The sequence below is a fragment of the Myotis brandtii genome, unplaced genomic scaffold (assembly GCF_000412655.1).
Source record: "Myotis brandtii unplaced genomic scaffold, ASM41265v1 scaffold374, whole genome shotgun sequence".
NCBI classification, from domain to species: domain Eukaryota; kingdom Metazoa; phylum Chordata; class Mammalia; order Chiroptera; family Vespertilionidae; genus Myotis; species Myotis brandtii.
In genome coordinates this window covers 3,090,669-3,117,799 of record NW_005364372.1, presented here as the reverse complement: position 1 = coordinate 3,117,799, position 27,131 = coordinate 3,090,669, and the positions used below count along the sequence as shown (strand labels likewise).

The 27,131-nt window shown below is 37.1% G+C and overlaps 1 long non-coding RNA gene across 1 annotated transcript in view; it reads right to left on the bottom strand.

The window, feature by feature from the left end:
* LOC106727134 overlaps nt 1-15,199 on the bottom strand; it is a 19,306-nt gene extending 4,107 nt beyond the window's left edge. The window contains exons 1-2 of the long non-coding RNA XR_001363291.1: nt 15,078-15,199; nt 3,312-3,314 (exon numbers count right to left, since the gene is read on the bottom strand). This is a non-coding gene — a long non-coding RNA (uncharacterized LOC106727134). The remainder of the gene's footprint in view (nt 1-3,311; nt 3,315-15,077) is intronic.
* Between the last annotated feature and the right edge of the window lie 11,932 nt (nt 15,200-27,131).

Below are 27,131 nucleotides of genomic sequence, written 5' to 3'. Positions count from 1 at the left end.
CGCTTCAGTGCATGGCTGCTGGCCGCCATCTTGGCTGACAGTTAATTTGCATAAGGATATGCTGATTAGCCAATGGGAAGGGTAGCGGTCATACGCTAATTACCATGTTTCTCTTTTATTAGTGTAGATATCGAGGATAACTTTCCCGCAAATGATTATTATAACAAAATAATCTATAAAACAATTTGAAGGCACATTAAAATGACCAAAAGCAGCCAGAAATTATGATAGATTCAACCCTCAAAAGAATTAAATTGCATTGAGTCAGATCCACATTTGTTTGACTTTTTTGTGAAGGCATTTCCCAATTCATATGGCACGAGGCAGTTATAATTCAAGCAGAAATCTGCTGTTTTATTAAATTGATGTGTCAGAGGCAAGTTTGGGGCTCAGAGAGGAGCTGTAAATGGAAGGGGGAAATCCTGAGAAGGAAGGAACCACAAGGAGACGAGGCCCCAAATCAGCATATAAATTCTACTAAAGTCCTTGGCTGACCTTTGAAAGCACAAGGAAAACTGCAAGAAGTTTAGTGGAAAACAACAGCTGGATATTTGAAAAAGCTGAGCAGCTATCTCAGCTCCTGTCAAATGCAAATGAGATAAAATATAGCATCTGACTTTTGTTTTATTCACTTTAGGATTTCCATAGAAATTACAGAAAGCCACAACTTCATACTAAAACAGGATTAAAAAGTTATCTTTAGACAAAGGACAAAACATGAAAAGACCCATGTTTTAAAAATATAAGACTAAAAGTGCTACATGTTCAAAGTAATTAGCCAGTGATATTTTTTTGCTTTCTAACACCAAGACAATAGTCTAACATCCAATAAAAATACTACTAGACTTGCAAAGACATAGGAACAGTTTAACCTGTAGTTAAAAGAAAAGCAATGTGTAAAAATGGACACTGACTTGATCCAGTTGTTTAAATTGGCAAACATTTTAAAGCAATTGCTATAAATATGTTTAAGGATATACAAACCATAATGATGGCCATAATGGGTTATTCTGTTGAAAGTCTCAGCAAAAATTGTAAACTATTTTAAAAAAACAACTGAAATATCTTAAATAAAAAATTCAATGATGGGCTTAAGAAGAGCCAATTGATGATGATAAATTAAAGGGTATGTAAATGTAAACAATAAAGGGAAAATATTGAACATAAATACATAAATGGTGCCTAATGTGATCTGTGAGAAATGCCACTTGCACATTTGAAGTTGCAGAGGAAAGAAAAAGATAAATGACTATGAACATTCAAAAATTATGACAGTAGCCCAGCTGGTGTGGCTCAGTGGTTGAGCACTGACCTATGAACCACAGTCACAGTTCCATTTCAGGTCAGGCCACTGGTTGCGGGCTTGATCCCTGGATGTGCAGGAGGCAGCCGATCAATGATTTTCTCTCATCATTGGTGTTTCTATCTCTCCCTCTCCCTTCCTTTCTGAAATCAATAAAAATATATTTAAAAAAATTATGACAGTAAATGAAAGATACAGGTAACTCAGCAAATCACAAGCCACATACACAGAAGTGAACTCCATGCAGACACAGCATTATCAAACAGCTGAAAGTCAAATACCAAGTGAAAATCTCAAAGCAGCCAGATACAACCTTCAGACGTTCTTATTTTATATAAGGATTCCCATGTAACGAATTTTTTTTTCTTACAACAAATAGATGGTACAATTTCAAACTTTCTTTTTATTGTTTGGACTGGCTATTTCTGTTATTTTTCTGCGTAAATATGAGGGTATTTTGTTCTTTTGAATGATCAAATTATTCTTAAGAAATGCAGTGAGGTTTCTGCCTATTATACTTTTTCTTGTGTTAATGATCACTCTCTATTTTGCAACTAGTTTCCCAAGATTATGTCATGTACATAATGTACACACATATATATATGTGTGTGTGTATGTGTGTAAGGTGTCCCAAAAATGTATACACACTTTGAATGATTATAAGTCAATGTTTATAAATATACAGTTTATTTTCAAAATTTAAAAGAATCTACAGAAATGAATACTTTTTTTTTGTCAACACCTGTTTTCAAACTGATGATCATTCTGGTCCAGGCATAATAACTCTAAGCAAAGAACGGCAAACATCAAGATTCATTTTGTTTGGTATTTGTGTGCTATCAATTTATCCACTGTTGCTGGTTTTGTACTATCAACTTCACCTTTTGTGTATCCCCATAAAAAGACTAGTGGGTAAATTTTCTTTGTGCAAAGCTCAGTGTGGCTTCACCCATTATTTCAAGTCAGTTAAAACTGAAAAGGAGTGAAAATTAAGTAAGGTATCAGATGTTAGCGTGTGTATACATGTTTTTGGGACACCCTATATATAGTATATTCGAGTAAGTCCCATATTAAACTTATTAACAAATTTGAAAAATTGTCCTTTACAAAAACCCCAAAGCTAACATTAAACTTGGTGGTGAAAGATTGAATTATTTTCTGCTAAGATCAAGTAAAATGCAATAATTGCAATAATGTCCACTTCCACAAATTCTATTCAATATTGTACTAGGAGTTATAGCCCTTGTAATAAGGCAATAAAAATAAACACAGCAAATAAAATCAGAAAGAAAAAAGTAAAATTCTACCTACTTATTAAATTAACATAATAAAATGCTCATTTATTTGTATGCAGTTCTATGAATTTTAATGCAGAAGTCAACTCTTTCTGACAGTCCTACTTGCCGTGAGTTAGCCAAATGGACTCTTTCTCCTCATATCACCCATCTGACCCAAGGGTTGGACACTATACCCTACTCCTTGGCCAACCTGTACCATTTCAACACATAGGAGCTGAGATTATAGCTGCTAATATCATGGTCAGCACAATAAACACCAAAGGGAAGGCGATAGTGACCCCTGAAGCCCCAGAAATCTATATTACCTGTCCTGCATGCAGGAGCTGATTAACGTGGGTTAATCCGTATTCTGTAGAATATATTAATCATGTGGAAAACATCTGTTTGAATGACCAACAAAATAGCATACAAAATTCTATTTTCTATTCGTATAACATCTTAGATGCCAAAAAATAAACGAAATCATGCACTTAATGCTTAAACTGTGTGGGAGACACCTGCCTTTGGAAAAGCAATATCTTCAATTTATGATCTAAACTATCAAATGACTCCCAGATTGCAGGGTCAGTTGGTTGGTGATTAGCCTGGGGGCCACCCCATCTGACTAATACCTTTGCCGTTTAATTTACTAATGCAGGGATAAAATTGTGGGTTGGAATTTGTCCTCAGCTCTTGATGATATGCCCCTTAATATTCTTTATTTTATGTACAATCTGATTATGCTCATCCCTTTGATGGTTGCTGGGTGGACACTCCCATGTCCAAGCATTTCCATAAAACAGGAATGAAATACCATGAGATGCATCATTTAGCAGGACTGGAAATCAGACTGAGAGAGAGAAACTTTAGCCCAGGGCTACAAGGCATGATCAGGAGTCGAAAACACGGAGCAACAAACAAACAAACAAACAAACAACAAAAAAACCCCTTGGCCTCTGACCCTATTTTTCTACCACAGAATTTAGGGTTGGAAAACAGTGTGCCCCAATTCCAGCTTCTGAGACACGTGGACTCAGTCTTGAGGCTACAACCACATGACATAAAGGAAACCTTGCTTCCTGTCCTATTTTGCCACTCGGGATTTATGAATGGAGAACAGCCCTTCCTCCAGCATATTAGAAGTAATGAGGTCTGATTCTATAGAAAGCAACTGTATGGCATAGGGACCAGCAGCCTCTGGTTCTGATTCACTACCTCTGCAATGTCTCCAGCATATTAGAAGTAATGAGGTCTGATTCTATAGAGACCAGCAGCCTCTGGTTCTGATTCACTAACTCTGCAATTTATCAGGATTGCTCATTTTATCCACTTAATTGGTACCTATTTCCATGGAGCTACGAGGGGTCTAGTACCTTTCTAGCAGGGTGGCCTATAAATAATGGTCTTCAAAGTATGGTCTCTGTCCTAGCAGCATAGGCATCCCCTAGAAAATTGTTAGAAACTCAAAGCTAATGGATACTGAGAATTTCCAACTATGATGTGCAGTTCTCCAAACACATTAACCACAAAAACTTTTCTTTGGTACATAAGCATCTCTTTAGGCTTATCTCTATATATAAAAGCCCAGGGACCAAACGGTGACAACTGGTTCGACAACTGGTCGACCAGTTGCTATGATGTGTATTGACCATCAGGGGGCAGATGTTCAATGCAGGAGCTGCCCCCTAGTGGTCAGTGCGCTCCCACTGTGGGAGCTCAGCTCAGCTGACTGGGATGAGCGGCTGCAGGGTGAGGCCAAGTCTCTGCACCAATCAAATACCTGAGACCATCCAGACTCTGGCCTGACCCCACCAGCTGATGCAGGCCCTCTAAGGTGTGTTCTAGAAAGAGCGCGGGGAGCTGGCATAGGCGGATGGCAAGAGGGGACGTGGACCCCCCGGGGAGGCTGTCCTGATGGCTGAGGATCTTGGAGCACGGCTGCCCTGAACATCCCCGATGGTGTCACCGAACTGGCATCACACATCAAGGACATTCACCAAGTGGCTTTGGGGTGCAAAGCTCTCCACCAGCTTCCTCAGGACACAGAACACGCCTTTACCCAAGACATTTCCCCAAAATATCAGCTCAGACTAATTTCTTCATTCAGCAGCTGCTCAGAGGGCAGGTCCACAGCCGCTGGGCTGACCAGGATGAGCAGCGCTCCCACAGTGGAGTGATCCCCACAGGCCACGCCCCCAACCAGTGCACGAATCTGTGCCCGGGCCTCTAGTGTTCAATAAAATACCCTTAGTAAAACAGAACTTCAGAGCATGAAATGCAGTTCAAAATTATGCCCAATGATATTTCCTTTCCTTTAGTTGAACAAAAGGCATAAAATTAAAAAGCACATGAAGAAACCAGGCTGTTTCTTTCAAAAATAAATACATTTAAAGTGAATGGATGAATTAAGAACTAAGCATATAGCTGCATCTTATTCATGGTTAAGTCATTGAAATCTAGAAAATGAGAAGCAGATCTACTGTGACTGTGTACGTTCCCACAGTTTCAATGCCTGTGAGACCCAGTCTGCTGGAGTTTGTCAGTGTTCCAGGTTTTAAATAAGATGTCTGTATATTTGCTCTACATGGTATTTCAGGAAGCTCTTAAACTGATTTTAACTCCTATGTCACAACAAAGTCACTTAATTTGAGCTGAGAACTGAATGAGTTTCCATCCAAAAATCAATTCTAAAACTAATGTGTCTTTGTACACTCACTGATGGGCATTTTTCCATATTTCATGAGTTAGGAACTCACAGTTCTACCTCCTTGTAAACTTGGTTTACCAGTTGAAGGATTAGAACCAAATGGAGCTGGACATTCAAATGGGAAATGAGTTTAAATGTTAGTCCTCTACCCAGAAAGAAAAAATGAAAACAACCGAACATTTCACTTTTCATATAGATAAGTTAGCAATTAATAATAACATCATCACAACTTATAGTTATTAATTGCTCATATATTTCAAAAAATCAAGTTCAGTAGGTTAAAGTAATTATTAAATCAAAATAAGCCCCTTTGTCTAAATTTATCTCTTGATATACTTACACATATATTAATAAATATATATATGTATAAAGCCTAAATGATCATTAATAGGACTTAGGTTTAGCACATAAATTTAGCACATGTTTACAATGAAATACTATTATGGTAACAGATCATCATATGCTCATATTGTTAAGTTCAACCTTGGTTAGAAATTTAACTAAAGCCACAGCTTTAAACCTGAGCCTGTGACAAAATAATTTAAAGGAATGGAAAAATTTTGACACAAGGATTTCAGAAGTTTCTCGGACACTTTCCTTGAAGGCACAAAGCATGCAGACAATAAACCAAGAGGATATTTAGAAGCCGTTGATTTGAGTGGTTAGGTACTGTATTAGTGCTCATGGGACAGGCTGTAGTTAGAATAACAGCTGGTTGAAGAAGCCCTGCATTCTGGTCTCAGTGTTGCCATGATTTTGGACAAGTCCCTGGATTTCTTTGAGCACCATTCTCCGCACTGGTAAAATTAAAAGGCCAGATCAAATAATCTCTAAGAACCCATTGCTATACAAAATTCTGTAACCTCTTGTATCATTGCCACTTAAATTTTCCTCCCTCCTCTCTTTGGGAGATCATGCTTTTAACAAGCTGAGAAAGATGTGAAAACATTTCTTCGGAACCAAATACCATACAGCAGTACGTTCGTAGTCCCAAGTCCTCTGAGTGATGGGGAGGCTCCATATTTATTAGAAGATCCTACTGCACTCTGGCTAGTGGGTCATTCCTGTGCACAGGCCCCGTTGCCAATCTTAAGTATTCTTGACTATCAAGCCTAGACTTACCCACTTATAACAGGAAGGACAGAGATGTGGGAAGAACAGGAGATGTAGAGAGGATAGTTTGGGCCTAGAAAATGACTTTAGCTTGGCTCTAGGGCTCTCTTTATTCTCTTTACAAATACTGTGTCTTCCTTTTGAAAATGTGGTTATATTAGGTGTATCGGTTAATAATGCAGATTTTGTAATCAAAGAAGACACGATAATTTCAAGAGAAACATCAAAAGTGCTTTATTCAAAGTAATGTCCATCGCTAGCTACACATTTTCCCCCATCTTTCAGGTAATTTGTGGATACCGTCCCAAGAGAAATTTTCTTGTTTTGAGGCAAATCATTCAGAGACCCAATTTTCCACTTCTTCATATGTTTTGAAGTGCTGCTCAGAAATTGCGAGTGCCATCGATCGGAACAAGTGGTAATTTGAAGGAGCAAGGTCTGGTGAATACAACGGGTGGGTTAATACTTCCCAGACAAGATCTTTTAATGTGTCTTTAACTGGTTTTGAAGTGTCTGATGGTGTGTCCTCATGAAGCAAAATTACTTTGCCGTGTCTTCTGGCACATTCTGGTTGTTTCACGATCAAAGCATGGTTCAAATTGATTATTTGTTTTCAGTAGCGATCAGTATTAACAGTTTCACCTGGTCTTAGAAGCTCATTAATACACCACACCTTCCTGATCCCACCAAACGCAGAGCATTGTCTTCTTTCCAAAGCAATTTGGCCTTGCTGTGGATGTTGATGGTTGACCTGGATCAACCCAGGATTTTGTGCATTTGGGATTCTCAAAATAATCCACTTTTATTCAACAGTCCATAATTCGATGCAAAAAAGACTTTCTTTTGTGCCATTGAAGCAACATTTTACTGATGACTTTTTGGTTTTCCATTTGTCTTTCGTTCAGTTGATGTGGCACCCATTTTTCTTCCTTTAAAATCTTTTCCATTGCTTGTAAATGATCAGAAATTGTTTGCTGAGCAACGTTTAATCTTACTGCAAGTTGTTTTTGAGTTTGACACGCATCTTCATCCAATAATGCTTGTAATTGTTGGTCTTCAAACTTTTTCGGTTGACCTGGATGTTCTTCGTCTTTCACATCAAAATCATCACTTTTAAAGCGTTTAAACCAGCATTCACAAGTATCTTGAGATGGAGTATGTTCACCATAAGCTTCCTGAAGGATTCAGTAGCACTTTTCTTCAAAATAATGACTTAAAACTTCCCGCAAATGCTCTTTTTTGGCATAAAATTCGACATATTTAAGTGTAAAAATATCTATGATGTTAACACCTTCAGAAAATTTGACATATGAAGTTTTGAAGCTTGTTGTCAATACAACAAAATAGCATACATATCAAATCGCATATATATCAACATATGTGTAACTCCATCTATTGAAAAAAATCCACATTATTAACCAGTACAGCTAGTAAACTATGAGTCATGTTTGGTGGGTGATTGAGAACTATTAGATAAGTAAGTGCTAATCAAATGGGTAGCAATTGTATTTTAAATAAAAAATACCAGATGACTGATGAAGTGTATTTTAAATGCAAATGCCAGAAAATTATATGCAATATTTTTGCATAACATTTACATATACTTTTATTGATGTCAGTGAGGAAGGGAGAGGGTGAGAGAGATAGAAACATCATTGATAAGACAGAATCATTGATTGGCTGCCTCCTGCATGCCTCACACTGAGGATCCAGCCAGCAACCTAGCCATGTGCCCTGATTGGGAATCAAACTGTCACCTCCTGGTTCATAGGTCAAAGCTCAGCTGCTGAGCCTCTACAGCTGGAATTCTCCATAATTTTTAAGGCATCTGACCTGTGACCTCACATGCAGAAGAGGTTCCTGGCAGAAAGGGGTGGATTTCTAACGACCACTGCTGATTTAAACAGTGTTGGGTAGATCAAGTTACCGGCAGATGAGTTATGCTCTTCTGGAAACCTTTGAAAGCAGGATTTCTAAGTCAGGAGTTACTAATAGTAAAATTAAAAATAAACTCAGAATTCAAAGCTCTTCTGAATAATAGCAACAAAGGCACTGAGTTCTTTATACAAAGGTAGTAAAGGGATTCTAACAAGCTCCATGCAATTAAGATACTGTTACTGTCTATGCAATATCATTCACTTTAAATGAAAGGTGACAACAACAAGAAGGGCCATTGTCTTGCAATAATACTTAATGCCTACACAAAAGCTGCCAGAAAAATAACTTGTGGACATAAACAGGCTTTTCAGAAGAATTCAGGTATAAAAACTATATTAAATTATCTTTCCAGTTTCTTTATATTTTTCTTCCCAGTAGCTCAACCCCATATCATCGATTAATTCTTCTGACTACTCTGATCACTTTTATTGAACTCAGAGATGTAGCTAAAAATATAAATACACAGGGCATGACCTAGGACAGTGATGGCGAACCTTTTGAGCTCGGCGTGTCAGCATTTTGAAAAACCCTAACTTAACTCTGGTGCCGTGTCACATATAGAATTTTTTTGATATTTGCAACCATAGTAAAACAAAGACTTACATTTTTGATATTTATTTTATATATTTAAATGCCATTTAACAAAGAAAAATCAACCAAAAAAATGAGTTCGAGTGTCACCTCTGACACCGGTGTCATAGGTTCGCCATCACTGACCTAGGACATACAGGTGGGGCTCATGAGTGGTCTCATTTAACTACACATTTCTGATGTGACTCTAGAGATTCTAAGGAGAATATCCGTCTATATTCATCAGCAGTCTGTTACATTGGTGGATTCTAGGATTGTGAGAGTTAGCCAATAAAAATGTAGAATACCCAGTATAGTTTGTATTTCAGATTAACAAGGAACAATGTTTCAGTATTTCAATTTCAATTGTATTTTACCTGACAACTTTATGTTGGCTCCTAATGCAACACATCTAGGATCCATACACTTGAGTAACCCTCATCCCTTATATCTGGCCTGGGCCTGTGGCTCACTAAAACTGAAAGAATGTGATAGAAGAGGTACATTGCCAGCTTTAGGCCCAAGCGTTGTTGAGAACTGGCAGCTTCTGCTTTTGGGGTTTGTGGGTGTTAAGTCATCATATAAGCAATCCAGCTGACTGATAAGACTTCATGAAAGTTAGCTCAGCTGAGACCAAGATCTTTGGGCCCAGACATATGACCTCAGTTGTACTGAGCCAGTCAGCCCCCAAGGATTTGAGCCATCTAGTGGAGGCACCAGACATGTGAGTCAAAAAGCCATCTTGGGCTTGGACCAGAGACTTTCCCCTACAGTGCCCTGTCTGATTCCTGAGCCACAAATTATGAGAAATTATAAAGAGATTGCTGTTTTTAAGTGCTAAGTTGTGGAGTGGTTGTTATACAACAACAGATGACCAATATGGACAGTCCCCAGCCCTGACTATACAGTGATCCTCCAGCTCCTCTAAGGAAGTTGTCTAACCTCTCCACTCTCCAGACCTTTTGAAAGTGAGAGAATATTTACCCACTTCATAGGCATCACAAGAGAGTTAACACATTCCCTGTGCAATGTGTTTGAGAATATAAAAATCTGTATAAATGCTAAATAGAAATATGGAAGGTTTTGTAAAACCAAGGTAAATATTTAAACTGAGCAAACTCAACATCAAAGAAGTAAGTTTGATCATCATGGTAGAATACTCACAGGAGTTGATTTTTTTAAAACACTTTCTCCTTTCTATTGATTTCTTTTAAAAATATTTGTATTTATTTCAGAAAGGAAGGAAGAGGGAGAGAGTGATAGAAACATCAATGATGAGAGAGAATTATTGATCGGCTGCCTCCTGCATGCCCCACACTGGGGCTTGAGCCCTCAACTGGGGCATGTGCTCTGACCAGGAATTGAACCATGACCTCTTGATTCATAGGTTGACACCCAACTACTGAGCAACACCAGCCAGGCTAATTTCTTCTTTTTAAATAGCTTCCCAAAGCTCAAATTTGAATGGGATTTTGCAGCTGACTCTGTAATTTTAACTTTTCTACAAATAATTTCTAATAGAAGATTTAAAGTTTTTGTCTCAAATATAAGAGTGAAAACCATTGGAACAATGACTCACACAGCACTTTTTCACCTCAGGAAGAGAGAAATAATTCTCCATAGATGTTACAAAAGATACAAATTGTCCATTGCAATCTTGATGAAAGTGATACAGATTAGCCTGAAAGTCAATTTATTAAATTAAATTATAGCGAAGCTGGATAAACCCAAAGATATACACGATGTCAATTAGGATGACATTTGGCTGTAAGGACCATAAAATTAAAATCAATTACAAGTGGCTTAACAGCACACATTTTCGTCCTCTCATGTAAGAAAAGTCCTGAGATGCACAGAGCAAGGTAGTGTGACAGCTCTGCCAAGTGTTGCTTCTTCTATCTGGCTTCTCACAGTTTATGTGTTACCTCATGACAGGAAATACTTGCTTGAGTTCCAGTCACCACATTCACATTCCAGCCAAGGGGAAGGGACAGAGAATGCTGTGCCCATTTCTTGGAAGTAAACCTAGAATTTTCACAAGAAACTTTGCATAATTTCTTTTGGGCAGAACTTAATCACATGATCATACGGTTGAGAAAAATAGCCTCAATTCCAATGGCCAGCTTTCCATTTTAAATAGAGATGACTACTAGTATTTCCAAGGAAGAAAAGGAAAATTCTTACTGGAGACAATTAGCATTCACAGCTTCACATGGATTATTCTTAACTGACTGATACTTAAGAACTGACTTTGCATATATTATAAAATTAGTATTTAGCCCTGGCCCATGTTGCTCTGTGGTTAGAGAGCCAACCTATGCACCTAAGGTTTGCAGGTTTGATTCCCTGTCAAGGGCACATAAAATTTTTTGTATGTGTACTTTCAAGTAAAATTGCTAAGGAATTATTGAGTAGCTCCTATTTCATACAGGGAAGTCTGTTAAGTGCTATGAGGGATATAAAGGTGAATAAGGTAGTTTTGGCATCAAGAAGCATACAATACATTATGAAAAGATCCTAATATAATGTTTGATTATGAAATGAAGCCCCAACAAATATTATATCAATAGTCTTCTAGCCCCACTCCTTTTTGATACCACTTCTAGCTCAGTAGTCCTTCCCGCTCATGCAAAAGTCCTTCTTCTCTGAGAGGCTAATGTCCTAAGCAGCACCACTGTTGCTCTCTAGTCTTCCTCATCATTGCTCTCTATCAATATCTCACTCTCTCCCTAGTCCATGAGGACTCTGAAACCTGTCTTACATTCTGTCTCCATATTCTTCTGTAGGTTGCCTTGGGTAAGCTCAACATCCATATGCTTGACCCATCTGAGACCTTGGCCTCAAAGCTTCTTAATCTTCAGAATTTCAGCTACTTTTACCTGTACTGAACCTTAGCCACTCTCACAATAGCAACATCTTCAACCTGCATATCATTATGATTTGAGCCATTTCTAATGTTTTAGACTTTAATGCCTAAGATGTACTTCTTGTCTGATAGCTTTGCAACATTAACAAAGCTTCCAATTTCTTCCCTTTTCCTTCATCCATTATTATTCACTTATTTCCATTTCAAACCTTGTGTCCATGGAGCATGGGTACCACTTCAATTACAACTAATGCTTTTAATTTTTTATTCACTGATAACTGTGCACTGTTGAAAAGTACTATTTTCTTTAATTGAGATAGCAAGATTTGGAATTCAAGTTTTCTTCAATTGTAAAACAACATTAAAGTTACAGTCTACAGTGTCTCTAAACCATGGTCTGTCATTCTATTAATCTAAATGAAGAATAAAATGTCAAATACCTATAGACAAATCAATTCATGTTAAAATACTTTCCTTTGGGACTGTGCCTTATTTCCAAAAGAGATGAACTGAAATCTACATTTCTTATATTTTATTACCTCATATTAGAACTGATTGTCAAACTGCAGCGGGAAGGCTGGGGAGGGTTGGGGGGCAGGAGGGAGGGGGGTAAGAGATCAACCGAAGGACTTGTATGCATGCATATGAGCATAACCAATGGACATAAGACACTGGGGGGTAGGGGAAGCCGGGGTATTGTCAAGGGCGGGGAAAAAAAGGACACATATGTAATACCCTTTGTAATGCTTTAAGCAATAAAAAAAAAAATAAAAAATAAAAAATAAAAAATAAAAAGCCCCCCCCCCCAAAAAAAGAACTTATTCCATTTGCTAGATGAATCTGCTTGAACTACAATTTGTGGAATGATTTTCTCTCAGTGAGTAAAACTCATACATGTGATTCCTCAACGTTAATTATACCAGGACGTAATGAATATGAGCTTTTCCCAAGGTCATTACTGAATCAGTCTCTCCTACCCTCCTTCTATCCTCTTCTTTTCTCTCCTCCCTTCTTTCCTCATGTATTCTTTCTCTTTTCTTTCTCCCTACCCTCCCCACCTCCTGTCCCCTACCCTCTCTTTCATCCATTACACACAAGCACACGCACATACACATATACATACACACAAACACTTACCATACAGACAGAATTTACCAAGTTTTCTTGATTGGTTAGTTTGTTGTGTGAACTTTTTCTATAAGTATGGGACATTATCTATGCATAGAACACCATAACCTGTAGTGAACATAATAGCTTTCCCACCCTCCTCTGAGAAATGTTCCTGCTAACAATATGGTTCGAGTGGGTAACTCCTTTTCAGACCCTGCAGCAGTTGTCACAGTTGAAGTTAAGTTTTTCAAATCCTTTCCCTGGTATTTTTAAACTTGAGAACATGTAGAGTGAGTTCAGTCCTTTTCTGTGGAGGCCTAGAGTTGTTGGTGACCATTCCAACAACATGGGGAAAGCTGAAGAGAGTAAAAGCGACTCATGTAGAGAAGCAGAAATAAGGGCAGCAGAGAAAATCCTTCTGGATTCTAGGCCTGGTTCTGATTGACCTTGAGGTTAGCTCTTGCCTGCAGTTCCTACCGTTTGGTTGCAAGACCAATGCTTTTTCTTATTTCTTTGACTTAGTTTGAGTTAACTTTCTGTCAATTGCAACCAGACTCCTGAGTTGGATTTATTCATATATACATATGAATATTGATATATTAATTAATATATATTGATATATCAATTTATTGATACATCAATTGATATATATATATCAATGATGAGAGAGAATCATTGATCGGATGCCTCCTGCATAACCCCCACTGGGGATCTCGCCCACAACCAAGGCATGTGCCCTGACCAGAAACTGAACTGTGACCTCCTGGTTCATCGGTCAATGCTCAACCACTGAACCACACCAGTTGGGCTATTCATTTTTTAAATGCACCTTTTATGTTTCTCATAAAGGAAAATAAGCACTCTATTTAATTAGCTATGAGTATTGAAATTGGGGCATATGAATTGATTATTTTTATTCTGTGGCAGAGGAAGAATTGTTCTCCTAGGATACCCTTTTATCTCCTTTCTTTTTCATTGCTCGCCTATATCCCAACATTGAAATTGTGTTCCTTTAGGTGTATGTTTGTAAAGAGGAATCCACTTACAAGTAGATGGTTTAAGGCAAATTCATTTCTCCATTGAGGGTACATTAAGAAAAGCAACCCTAGCCGGTTTGGTTCAGGGGATAGAGCGTTGGCCTGTGGACTGAAAGGTCCTGGATTCGATTCCAGTCAAGGGCACATGCCTGGGTTGCAAGCTTGATCTCCAGTAGGGGGCATGCAGCAGGGGATAGAGCGTTGGCCTGTGGACTGAAGGGTCCTGGGTTCGATTCCAGTCAAGGGCACATGCCTGGGTTGCAAGCTTGATCTACAGTAGGGGGCATGCAGGAGGCAGCCGATCAATGATTCTCTCTCATCATTGATTTTTCTATCTCTTTCTCCTTCTTCCTTCCTCTCTGAAATGAATAAAAATATATTTTTAAAAAAATAAAAGCAAGGATATATTTTTTCACTTTGCTCATGACATTGATCATTTTGTTAGAGTTTTAGTGTTCTGTTTTCCTAAAATTAGCTTCAGCAATTTTTGGTTTCAAACTCCACAATGAAATTAATGTCAATAACAGAACTTGGCACTGCTGACAATGTGCATTTCATGCCCATTTGGCTTCCTAGTATAAACCTCTTGTTTAGTGTTCATATTACTCTCTAAAACCCAGAAAAACCTCTGTGAAGACAGTACTAAATTATTTTGGAGTAGTTTATAGGATATAGGCATTTAAACAGCAACACATTTAAATTTCTAGAATTAAGCTGAATTATATTTTTTCTACTTTTACTTGCAAAACAGTTTCAGTATTTAAATGCAATTCAATAAATTGTTTTCGTTGCATGTGTGTGTGTGACTTTTTGTTTGTTTTTGCCAAGCACAAACTAGAAACTAGAAACCGTCTACCTACCCATAATGTTTTGCCTTTAAAATGTGTTTTATTCGATCATTGAAGTCCTTTAGTCATTAAGAACTGAGTTAACTAATGAGACACATACCATTAGGGAACTGCTTGCTAAACCTGAACAATATTTACATAGCAGAGACTGGATGGAATATCATGCCAAAAGTACTTGGAGAAGTATCTGAAGAGTCATCCTTATATAGCCAATGAGAATTTCAATTAATAAAAATAAAATAAAACTATAACTATTAATTCCTTCTTTGAAATATATACAACAGCATAGAAAATATTGTCAATAATACTGTAATAACTGTGCATGGTGCCAGATGGGTATTAGATTTATCTGGGTGATCACTCCATAAGGTATGTAAATGTGTAGTCACTCTGTTGTACACCTGAAACAAATATAAGATTGTATGTCAATTACAATTGAAAGATAAGAAAATATACAGTGAGGCCTTGACTTACGAGTGTCCCGACTAACGAGTTTTTTGAGATACCAGCTGTCTCTCGGCTGATTTTTTGCATTGAGTTGATAGAGTAATTTGAGTTAACGAGCTCCTTAATGAGCTCCTTAATGAGCTCGGTCTCAGAACGAATTAAACTCGTAAGTCAAAGCCCCACTGTATACATGTAGCAAAAGTGTGTGTTGAAAATTAAGTCATACTCCTCCAAACAAAGTAAGTGGAGATCCTGAAGGATAAAGTTCAAAACCAGGAGACTCAAAAGTCAATTATTTATGACAAAGCAGCCAAAAATATATGATGTTAGGAAAATGAATAGCCACATGAAAAGAATAAAACTGTACCCCTATCTTATACCATACACAATTGTATGTCAATTACAATTGAAAGATAAGAAAATATATACATGTAGCAAAAGTGTGTGCTGAAAATTAAGTCATACTCCTCCAACCAAAGTATGTGGAGATCCTGAAGGATAAAGTTCAAAACCAGGAGACTCAAAAGTCAATTACTTATGACAAAGCAGCCAAAAATATACGATGTTAGGAAAAATGAACAGCCACATGAAAAGAATAAAATGAACTCAAGGTGTATCAAAGACTTAAATGTAAGACCTAAAGCCATAAAACTCCTGGAAGAAATATAGAGGGAAAAGCTCCTTGACATTGATCTTGGCAATTATTATTTTTTTTATTTGAAACCAAAAGCAAAGGCACAAAAGCTAAAATAAATAAGTGGGACTACACAAACTAAAAAGCTTTTGTACAGCAAAAGGACCATCAATAAGATGAAAATGTAACCTACAGAGCAGGAGAAAATATTTCCAAATCACATATCTGATAAGGGGCTAATATGCAAAATACATAAAGAACTCAAACAACTCAATTAACAAAACAACAACAACAAAAACCAAACAATTCAACTAAATAAAAAAAGGCGAAATTTCTGAATAGGCTTTTTTCCCCCAAAGAAGATATGCAAATGACCAACAGGTTCATGAAAAGGGGCTCAGTATCACTAATTATAAAAGAAATGGAAGCCTAAAATACAATGAGATATCACCTCACACCTATTAGAATAGCTATCATCAGAAAGCTAAGATATAACAAGTGTGGGCAAGTATGTGGAAGAAAAGAAACCCTTGTACACTGTTGGTGGGGATGTAATTTGTGCAGCCACAATGAATATGGATGTTACTCAAATAATTAAAAATAGAACCAAATAATTATAAAATCCAGCAACCCCACCTCTGGGTACATATCCAGAGGAAATGAAGAAAAGATATTAAAGAGATATCTGCTCTCCCATGTTCACTGCAGCATTATTCACAATACCCAAGATATGGCAACAACATAGGTGTCCATGAACAGATGCATGGATAAAGAAAAATTACATCATATATACACAATTGTGTATACATAAAGAATTGTGGTTTATATACACAATCCAACCAAAAGAAAGAAGGAAATCCTGACATTTGCAGCAACATGGATGGATCTTGAAGGCATTATGCTGAAAGAAATAAGCCAGATAGAGACAAATGCTGCAAGGCATCACTTATGTGTAGAATTGAAACAAACAAACTCAACTTCATAGAAACAGAGAAGAAAAGAAGTTGCTGGGGGTTGGAGAGTAGATAAAACAGCGATTGGTAAGGGTACAGATTTGCAGCTATAAGGTGAATAAGATCTGAGATCTAGGAAAAAAGTTCTTTGTCTCCCCAACGATTTCTCAAATTCATATTCACCCAGTCCTCTCCTGCCAAGTATTCTAGAAACACTTAGAGTCTCAGTGAAGAACAGCTGATCATGAATATGCCGCCTTTGCACACGCTACTCCTGTTCCTAGAATGCCATTCTTCATTTTTCTGAGGAGCACTCCCCCATATTTATGTTATTGCTTTTGAAAATGATCTTTAAAAGGCTAGTTTCTAGGGACATTCAACACATGCAATTGTGAGGTCATCCTTTGGGAATCGTTGTTAAAATCCCCTTTATCACACCTTTTCTTTTAAGATTTAAAAAAAAAAAGAGCGATTTTGTTGGGTGAACTCTGTGACCAAAGCGAATTAGCATTGAATTCAATCAGGTTCGGGATTCAAATGATCATTGAATCCGAATGGAACTTGGCTGTTCAAACTAAATTCAGTGAGAGGGCATTGCATTAATGTGCAAGACTTCCAAAGGACTTGGATAAAAGGCAACTCTTCCCCAGAGGCATATTTTTGAAATTGTAAAAACACATGTTTTATATTAAAGCAGATACAATATATGACTTCTCATGCTTTAAAATAAATAAAGCATGTTAACATAAAAAAAATTCTATGTCGAAATTTTTCTCAAAAGGAAAAATGTGAAGGCTTCCTTTCTATTGTTTTAAGAGATCCACTAGTATGAACTGAAGATCTTATCCCACCACTATTAGATATCCTAGCTTTGGAGTTTTCCTCTAAGCCCTGCTACCTAGTCTAACGGACTTGATTATACAAGAAATATCTTCACTTCTATGGCATATAATATGCATGAAGAAGTGGGTCTTTTTCTTTCTTGAAAGTTATGTAGCAGAGCATTTTTAAAGGCCATTGCTATGGCCCTTACTGCATTGTGGAAACTGGGAGATTATTAACTGAGGGTGACAGGAGGTACAGCTCATTGCTCACTTGCTAGGAATTGTAGCCTTTGTTGTAATGACATGAGGGAAAATTGGGTACCAGGTTATTTATTGTATGACTCCCGATAATTAGATTTGGCTCTTCTTCCAAGCTTACATGAGTATGATGAAAATCATAGAATGCTTATGTAAGCCAAACTGTGTTGTGGGAAAGCAAGTCAGGGATAAAGTGGAAATTGGTGCTGACACATATTATGACCTCCACTTGTTCCACAATTTAAGGTTGCAGAGGCTTACAGAAATGCACGCCTGTTGTTAATGATTGTCAGCTGGTTTCTCCCAATCCTTGATTTTTCTGGATCTCTTTCAAAAAAAAATGGCTTGATGGAAATTTGACAAGCCTGACTCAATGATGTTTTAAAGAAAATATTTATTGATTTGAGAGAGAGAGAGAAATGTCAATTTGTTGTTTCACTTACTTATGCATTCACTGGTTAATTCTTGTATGTGCCCTGACTGGGGATTGAACCTACAACCTTGGCATATCCGGATGATGCTCTAACCAACTGAGCTACCTGGCCAGGACCAGTAGTGTGGCCTTAACTGGGAACAAATCTCTTAAATATTTTGGTTACATTTTAAAGTAAGTTATTGATTCCAGTTTGGGGGCATTATTGTTTACCTTTAAGAAAAATCCTCTTTTGTTATGACCATCTCTTAATATTGTTCCAATAAACCTCTTTTTCTCAAGAGAATAAAAATCACAAAGAACTTGCTGTCGTTCACCAAGTGGGAGTAAATGGAATCTTTGGGTCTGAATACACCCTTCAGGGCATGTATGAATTATAAACGGGAACGGTACAATGAACAATGTGTACTGTTCTTCTTTGGATACTCTTATGTGGAAGAGAAGGGACTTACTCAGAAACAGCAAATAGTGTTAGGATTAGTCACCCAGCAGTAGAACAGTGGGACTTACTCTTTCTCAGGGCCCGTCCATTTCCAGAAGGGGACAGCAATAATGAAACATGGTTTCGAATTTTCAAATGGGATAGAACTCATAAAAAGAGATTTCCTCTAAACAGCTATAACTTTAACCCTTTATATTAAGCAAGATGCCTGAGGACTTCTGGATCAGAATGATTTCAAGTATGTTTCAATCAGTGGCAACTTCGCCTAAATGGCTTTAAATCCTGTCATGTCCACCCATGGGCCATGAAAGATAAGAAATAAAACATTCCTATAAGCTGAGAAGCCCGATGAAGGTATTTCTTCATTGTATACCTCTTCCTCTCTCCCCACCAACCAATGACTCTCCAGAAGTATTAATCATTCCCTTGCTTTTTTTTTTATAAAATGCATCATTTTACCACTGATATATGCTTTCTTAGAAAATATGTGGTTTTATTTTAATTGTTTTTCAACTTTATTTTTATTTTTAATTGCTTTCAACTTTATATAAATGGAATCAAACTTTATTATTCCACCGATACTTCTTTGACACATTAGTATTTTTAACTTCATCCATTTTGAGGCATGAAATTGAAGTTCATAATATTTCCTTGTGTTCTCCATATGGCAAATACTGAGTAACAAAAATTATTCATTTTACTGCAGTCCAGTTTTTATTTATATTAGCTTAAATACAAAATTATATATTTTTTAAGAACCACAGGTTTTTATTTTTCATTTTAAGATCCTTTACATCTGAGTGCATAATATTTTACTTCCTCTAAAAATTTTACTCTTCACATTTAATTTTTTAAAGAACTTATATTAGTATTTTTTGAGTTGAAATTCCAGTTGTATTTAACTTTGTGTGCTTAGCAAGTTATCCAAGAACCATTCATTACACTTGGTTAGGAGACAGTTCTCCATAGGCCTCTTGTGTTTCTGCACATCTTCTGAAAGCTTTTGCTGCACACTATCTTTTCAGGAATTTTATATATATAATAGAGGCCGAAGGCACAGGCCGGGCTGGGGGACCCCCCTCCCCCCGCCCCCGAGTGCACAAATTTTTGTGCATCGGGCCTCTAGTATGTATATATATATGTCTTTTTTCTATATCTGATCATTCTAATATATTTCTAATTTCACTGTTTAGGACAGCCATATTTTCTTAAGTTGAGGTGCAGAGCTATGTTTTAGTTCACACTAGCATTGAAAATGTTACTTTTCAAGGTCCCAGTTGTGTGTGTGGGATGATGTTCTATCAACTTCCTATCTTAGGTAGATATTTGGCTTTGTTACCTCTTCCCTACTCTCAGACAGTATTAAAATTCTAAAATTCATCTTTCACAGAATGTCTCAGTGGGAAACCTGGCTTCAGTTCTGTACTTTCCTTTGGGTTTCTCCCTTCATTCTGTTTGGACTAAGTATACCAAGAGTTCTGACAAGCTCATTAATACATTTAAGAATGGTACTGTTAAATAATGTGTCTTGAGTACCAAATTACATAAGAGGAAGCCTAATCCTTTGGACATACAACAGAAATATAAATGCCCTATTTTGTCTGCTTCTATTTCTTTGTGAGTTTTAACTCTCTTATTCTATAATTTTCTGGGTGTACCACATAGTGAATCAGCATGTATTTACTTCTTCTGTATCAATTTTGTTCTTTTTCAATCTGAGTTCTATTAGTGATACTACAGATTGATTGAATATCAACTAAATATGTTTCAGATTTGTAAATAAATGAGAGGCTGTTATCTTTCCATGTAGAGTCCGAGGGGTAAAAGTGATACACCTTTCAATACACTCAGAAGCAAGCCACTTCATGAACTGAGAGAGGAAAATAACACAGCTGAGGAAGACTACCAGCTAAAAAAGAGAAAGGACATGAAACCCAGAATAAGCTTCAAATGAAACAAGCCTAAGAGAAAAAAGACAACCTGAAGTCCAACACCACCAAGAAGAAAACCTAAGGAGATCTAAGTAAGTACAGCACAGTGAAAGGCTAAAATGAAAAAAGTCATGAGAATCCAACAAATACTTAGAAGATAAATTGAAGAAAAGAGCAAATATTGCTGACATTTGACATGGTTTCAAGTAGGAAAAACTCCTTAATCTTCAAGGTAAGAATTGAGGTCAGAAGGAAAAGCATAAGACTTTGTAGATAAAGGCAAGAGTTCTGAAATTGCAGAATTGATCGTAGAAACTGGAGAAAGATAAGAGGGACTAAAGTAAATAAAAACATTAATCAAACAGAGTAGTTTAAAGGTCTAGAGAATATAAGTACATAAGTAACTTGCCTGGTGTTGGACAGTGAAGAGCCACTAATTGAAAAAATAATATCATTTATAAAGAACTATTTCTGATATACAGTATGTAGACGTGTATTAACACGTTAAGCACCCAGTCAGTCACTGGTGACTGACACTATACTTTCTGTCCGGAAGACAAAACAGGCTGGGCGCTTAACATGTTAATGTATTTTTTCTCTGAACTCTAAATTTGAGTGAAAGGATCAAAAGAGAAAGTGAGCCAATGAGCACTGATTAACAGGTCTTGCTGGCAACACATCCTGGGCCAGATGGCATTGTCAGCAGAAGGTATTTGCGGATACTTGTTGCTAAGCATTGCCAACAAGTTGGTCCTTTATGAGCAGCTACATGTACAAAAGGCTCTTCTCATAGGTCTGTGCTGAGATGCCAGTAACGATTTGTGGAAGTTGTTTTAGTACCTTAAATACCCTCCCATATACAGTATATAGCTTGGGATAAATCTATTTGTGGGCATGTGTGTCCTATCTCTGTTCAATAATGATTTTTGTTTTCCATTAACTTGGTTTATGTATTTCTTTATGGTATTGACTGTTTAGCATTCCCTGTATGCTTAGAAATACACATATATTCCCACTATAACTGAAAGAATAAAAATGGTTTTGTTCACAAAACTCACAGATACAGACAGCAGTATGGTGGTTACCAAAGGGGTAGAGGGATGGAGGGAGGAGGGAGAGGAAAAAGGGGATCAAATATATGGTGATGGAAGGATGCTTGACTTTGGGTGGTAAACACATAATGCAATATACAGATGACATATTATAGAATTGTATATTTGTATACAATATTGTATAATTGTATACTTAATAACCTACTTTGTATACAATATTGTATAATTGTATACTTAATAACCCACATGTTATTAACCAATGTCACCCCAATAAGTACAATAAACATTTTTTATAAGATTTGAACCAATGTCACCCCAATAAATTCAATAAACATTTTTTATAAGATTTGTTGTTGTTATTATACCTGTGAAGATTAGCTTTGTACACTTGCAATAATACTATCTACTTATTGGCAACAGATAAAATTATTTTATAACAGAAGTACGGTGCATGAAATTCATGCACTCGGGGCAGGGGAGGATCCCTCAGCCTGGCCTGTGCCCTCTCAGAGACCATGAGCCCGGCTTCTGGCTGAGTGGCGCTCCCCCTGTGGGAGCACACTGACCACCAGGGGGCAGTTCCTGCGTTGAGCATCTGCCCCCTGGTGGTTAGTGTGCGTCACAGTGACCAGTCATTCTGCTGTTTGGTCAATTTGCATATTAGCCTTTTATTATATAGGATGTTTAAATATACACATACAATCTCCTCTAGCTTTTACTATTGGGCACCTGATTACCAGTTCATACCAGCTTCTTTTGTCATTTCCCCTCCAGTATTTTACCCCACACAGCATGAGCACAGAAAGTCAATAATTTCAGAAATAAGAATTTGAATGGGCCCAAAGCATAAGTTCTCCAAATACCCTTACATCCTTTTCACACAACAATTGATGTTCTTCCTTCCCATAAATCTCTTTTCTATGCTCCCCTGATAAGCACTGAGTCGAATGTAGACACATTTAACTAAATCTGGAAATGGATTCTTTAAATAAAGAGTCATGGCTGTATATGGCTCTAATTCAGCATCAGTTAGTAATCAACTATTAGGTTTACTAAGTGTAAGGTATTTTTAAAAAAAATGTTTGAGAGACACAAATAATCACAAAAAGGTCTTGGTCCTCTTGCCCACAGACCTCAATTTAGTTGTAAAAAGAGACACATATACCCTAGGTGGAGGGAAGCTCAACCTTGGGTGTTTTATAGAAGCTATTAGAGGCCCGATGCATGAAATTCATGCAAGAGTAGGCCTTCCTTCCCCCGGCTGCCAGCACTGGCTTCCCTCTGGCACCCAGGTCCCGGGCTTCCCTCGCAGCTCTGGCTTCATCATGAAGGACGGAAGGACATCTGGAAGGATGTCGGTCTAATTAGCATATTATGCTTTTATTATTATAGATTTCTCCCTTTGCCTGGGACATTCCTTATATTCTTCCACTTGCCTCTTCATAGTTCTTTTTCCCCCCTTAAATCTTCATTCATTCCAGAAGGTCTTTCCTGATCCATAGATCACCGCATAATCTTTTGATTAGCCAATCGGCAGCACCCTGCATTTTCCTTTTACCATCACCCTCAAACACAGTTACTTTTCTCATAATTATTTGTCTTCTCTACTAGGACTATAAACAGTGAGGGCAGGAACCTTGTTTGTTTTATTCACTAATAGAGCTTTCAGATTTAAAAGAAACCCAATAAACAGGTACTGAACAAATAAATAAAAATGTATATCATAAATTTTTGAAGAAGGGTTAACATATTAAAAAGTGACATTGGAATTTCCAGAAGGAAAGAGATGACCAGGTTGTCAGAAAAGAAATCTTCATGCAGTAGAATAGGTTTTAGGTTTTTGTTAGTATTAAGGTGGAAAGTAGTGGTGATAAAAACACACGCACACAAATTTAGGACTGAAAGTGTGGATTGACACCTAAGAAAAAGTAAAAATTGCCATTCATCTCTGGCCTGTGGTTTATTTCCAGAATTAAACTCAACCTAGATCGCACCGTACATTCTGCATATAGCTAACAGTTCTAATTGATGGGCTCTGTGTGTGGAGCATCATACGAGTTGCATTGCTGGATTAAAATCAAACAGCTTTTTAAAAAAGTGAAGGGTTATGATTGAGACAACTTTAAGTTTTATTACTTTCAAATAGCTTGATTATGAGAGCAGTGTTTGTAAAAAGATCAAATGATTATAAAAAAAAAGTCATTTCTACAATTTTTAGATAGGCCTAATATACTTATAGATTTAATGATGGGAACTATTTTTTATGGGAATTTCAACCAATCTTATAAAGTTTTCTTCTTAAGAAAAGTTATAGGACCAAAATTTTTTAACATCCAAAGAATTACTCTTGGGTTTCTGAATATAATGTGCCTTATTTTTTAGCTTCCGATTCAGTAGATCATATTCTTTCCTTGGTATATTCTCTCCAGGGCAACTTGTCTTACTTTCATTCACCAAAGAACCATGAAAGAATGGATTGTGCTAAACAGATGGCAATGCCCATTACAAACTGTGCTAGGACCAGAATGCTTTCAAGAAATTCCATGTGTTTATAGTTATATTACCAGTAATGACTAAAATGTAATTTTAGAATTCTCTACTTTTATTCTATACTAGAGGCCCGGTGCATGAAATTCATGCACTCAGTCAAGCCTGCACCATCTTGCAATCCTGGAGACCTGTGATCAATCACCTCACAGAAAGAGGTCCTGCCCACCCACCACAGTGCCACCAGCCAGGTAGCCTGGGCCTCCCTCTGTGGGGTGATCGATCATGGGGCTCTGAGATTTATCGCCCCACAGAGGGAGGCCCTGCCCACCTGCTGCAGCCCACAGGTCGGTTGGTGGCCTGGGCCTCCCTCTTTGGGATGATTGCAGAGTTCCTCCCCCTCCCCCCTCCCACCAATTGACCAGCCCACCAACCAGTGACCTGGGCCTCCCTCTGTGGGGGCCACCAATTGCATCACACCCGCCTTGGCTGGCCTGGCACCGTGCGTGCCATAGTGTGGTCATCCGGACGGTCATTCTGCTGTTCGGGCGTTCAGTCAATTTGCACATTATGCTTTTATATTATAGAAGATATATAAAAGTTCTGACTGTTTTTTAAATTTCTATGTATATTTTACATTGTTCTCTAGTCCAGCACAACATGGCTTTTGTCCCTTACACTCTTCCAAAATAGTTTTTATTATGATCATTAACAAACAAATCCAAAGATAATTCCCCATTTTATTTTCTTTTATAGTCCAGTGCCATGGAACTTTACCTCATGTTCTTCTGTGACCTGAATTATCATTTCTAGTCCAATAGCTCCCATTACTCTATGTATAGACCAGATTTTTTTCTCCTGAGATGCTGGCTCATATTCCAAATGCCTAATGACACCTCAATTGGATGTCTTCTAGAAACGTAAGTCCCACAATTCAAAAACGAAATACATTCTACAACTTAGTTCCTTCATCTGTAAAATTTGGATAGTAAAAGTCCCTATATCATAGAAAGTTTAGTGAGAATTAGAAAACCTAGCACAGTGCCTAGCATAATGCAGTAATATTTGCTAATATTATTATTATTATTACTATTATTAATATCAATGCTATTTTCCTAGTTGCTTATTTGATCCCAACCTATACTTCATCTCTTGGATATCCCATTTAATCATCTAGGTCAATTTTATCCAATTCACTTTCTTTGTTTTTAAACCTCTAGCCTAAGTAGTCACTGACCAAGTCAAATTCTTAGTTATATTCTAGCTATTAGATATATAGTCACTCATAAAACAGTATCTCCAACAAAGCAGTCCCTCCCAAACCATTAAAGGATAGTGGATTATCCTGATAAGAGCGCTATTATGACTCAAAACTCATAACAAGATGCAATATCCATATAGACTTCTAAATTTCTTCTCTTTAAAAAATTAGCCGTATCACATTCTATTTGTAAGTTCAGCACCCTTTAATTCTTCTGGGTAGACTAAGGTTTTTTATTTCCTTAATCTGTCCCCACTTATTTCATTTTTTGCTTACTATATGAATAAAATGTTAATCTTATTAAATACTGGAAACCAATATTACTATGACGGAAAATGGGTCAAAGTTTTTTTGTTTGTTTTTTTTTTTTTTAGGATATTCAGAAATAATCAGGTAAATTTAAGCATTTATTACCAGAAAATACATTAAATGAGACAAGGATATAACCAAAAAAGTCATCCATTTTCAAGATGTCTCGTAACTGAGAATTCTTGTTTACAAAATATGGAACAGAATGTCTTACTCATATATTATCTTTACCCCCTAAAAATATAAGTTCTATTTTTAATGAACTACTCAGAGTATTTTCTGTTTTTAAACAAGGAAATTAAAAAGGCCAGACGATGGCTTGTTTCTTTCATTTTGTTATAGGATTCCCAATTTTACAATAGTTCTCCTCAGATAATCCTCAAATCTACATAATTTGGAGCTATTGCTTTTCAAAATCCTTGTGATGGCTTGTAATTAGGTCACACCACCTCAGTGCATGGGATCCACTAATATTCAGGTAACCAGGCAAGGCTCTTAAGGAACTCAGGGATGGAGATGCTATAAAATGGTTTTTCAAAGATATGGGACTGTAGCCTTATGTTATCTCCAGAGAATTAAAGATGGATTCCAGAGGGAGAGCTTAGTAATGTAAAACAACTGACAACCCATAGCGCTCCTTAAAACAGTCATATCCTTTTGGACAAATGCCAGAATGTTCTCTGAAGTGCTTTACATAAAGTCCCCAAACTCCTAGTTCTAAATAAACTCTGTTCACTACTTGTCATAGTTAGATCATTTCCCCGGAACAATGCTGTTTCCTACAGATTACTTAAGCATATGCTGGTATGTGGTTCTGTTACAAGCAAAACAAAATCCTGTGTTCCGTGAGTTCAAATACCCCAATATAAAGTTATTTTTCTAAAGAGTATGTTCACATTATGCACTTGTCTAGTAATAAATATACAGTTACACAGTTTCCTAAGCCATTGGAAAATTTTGTGGTTTCATACTCATAATAAATTGTGGGCTATGAGAGAGGGTTAAAAAAAATAGATGGGAACATTCTTTTGAAAGGAAAGTGAGTTGTTATGGTTCATACACTCTCTTAGGTAAATCATAAGAGACTGGTTAACTTTTTTGCCTTCCTCTTTTTAAACTTAGGCATGAAGATAACATTGAAATTCTGCCCATATCAGCTACTGCTGGAATTTATAGAACAGATTTGGACTTACCAATTTAAACTTCATAGTTGGCTGAGAACCCAGCTGTGTCTGCTCAGCCAGAGAGTGTAACGAAGGTTAGACACTGACATCATCTGACACCAAGCAAGAAGGGCTCTGGGGGAGGTGGGACTTTAACAAAGAGCTGTT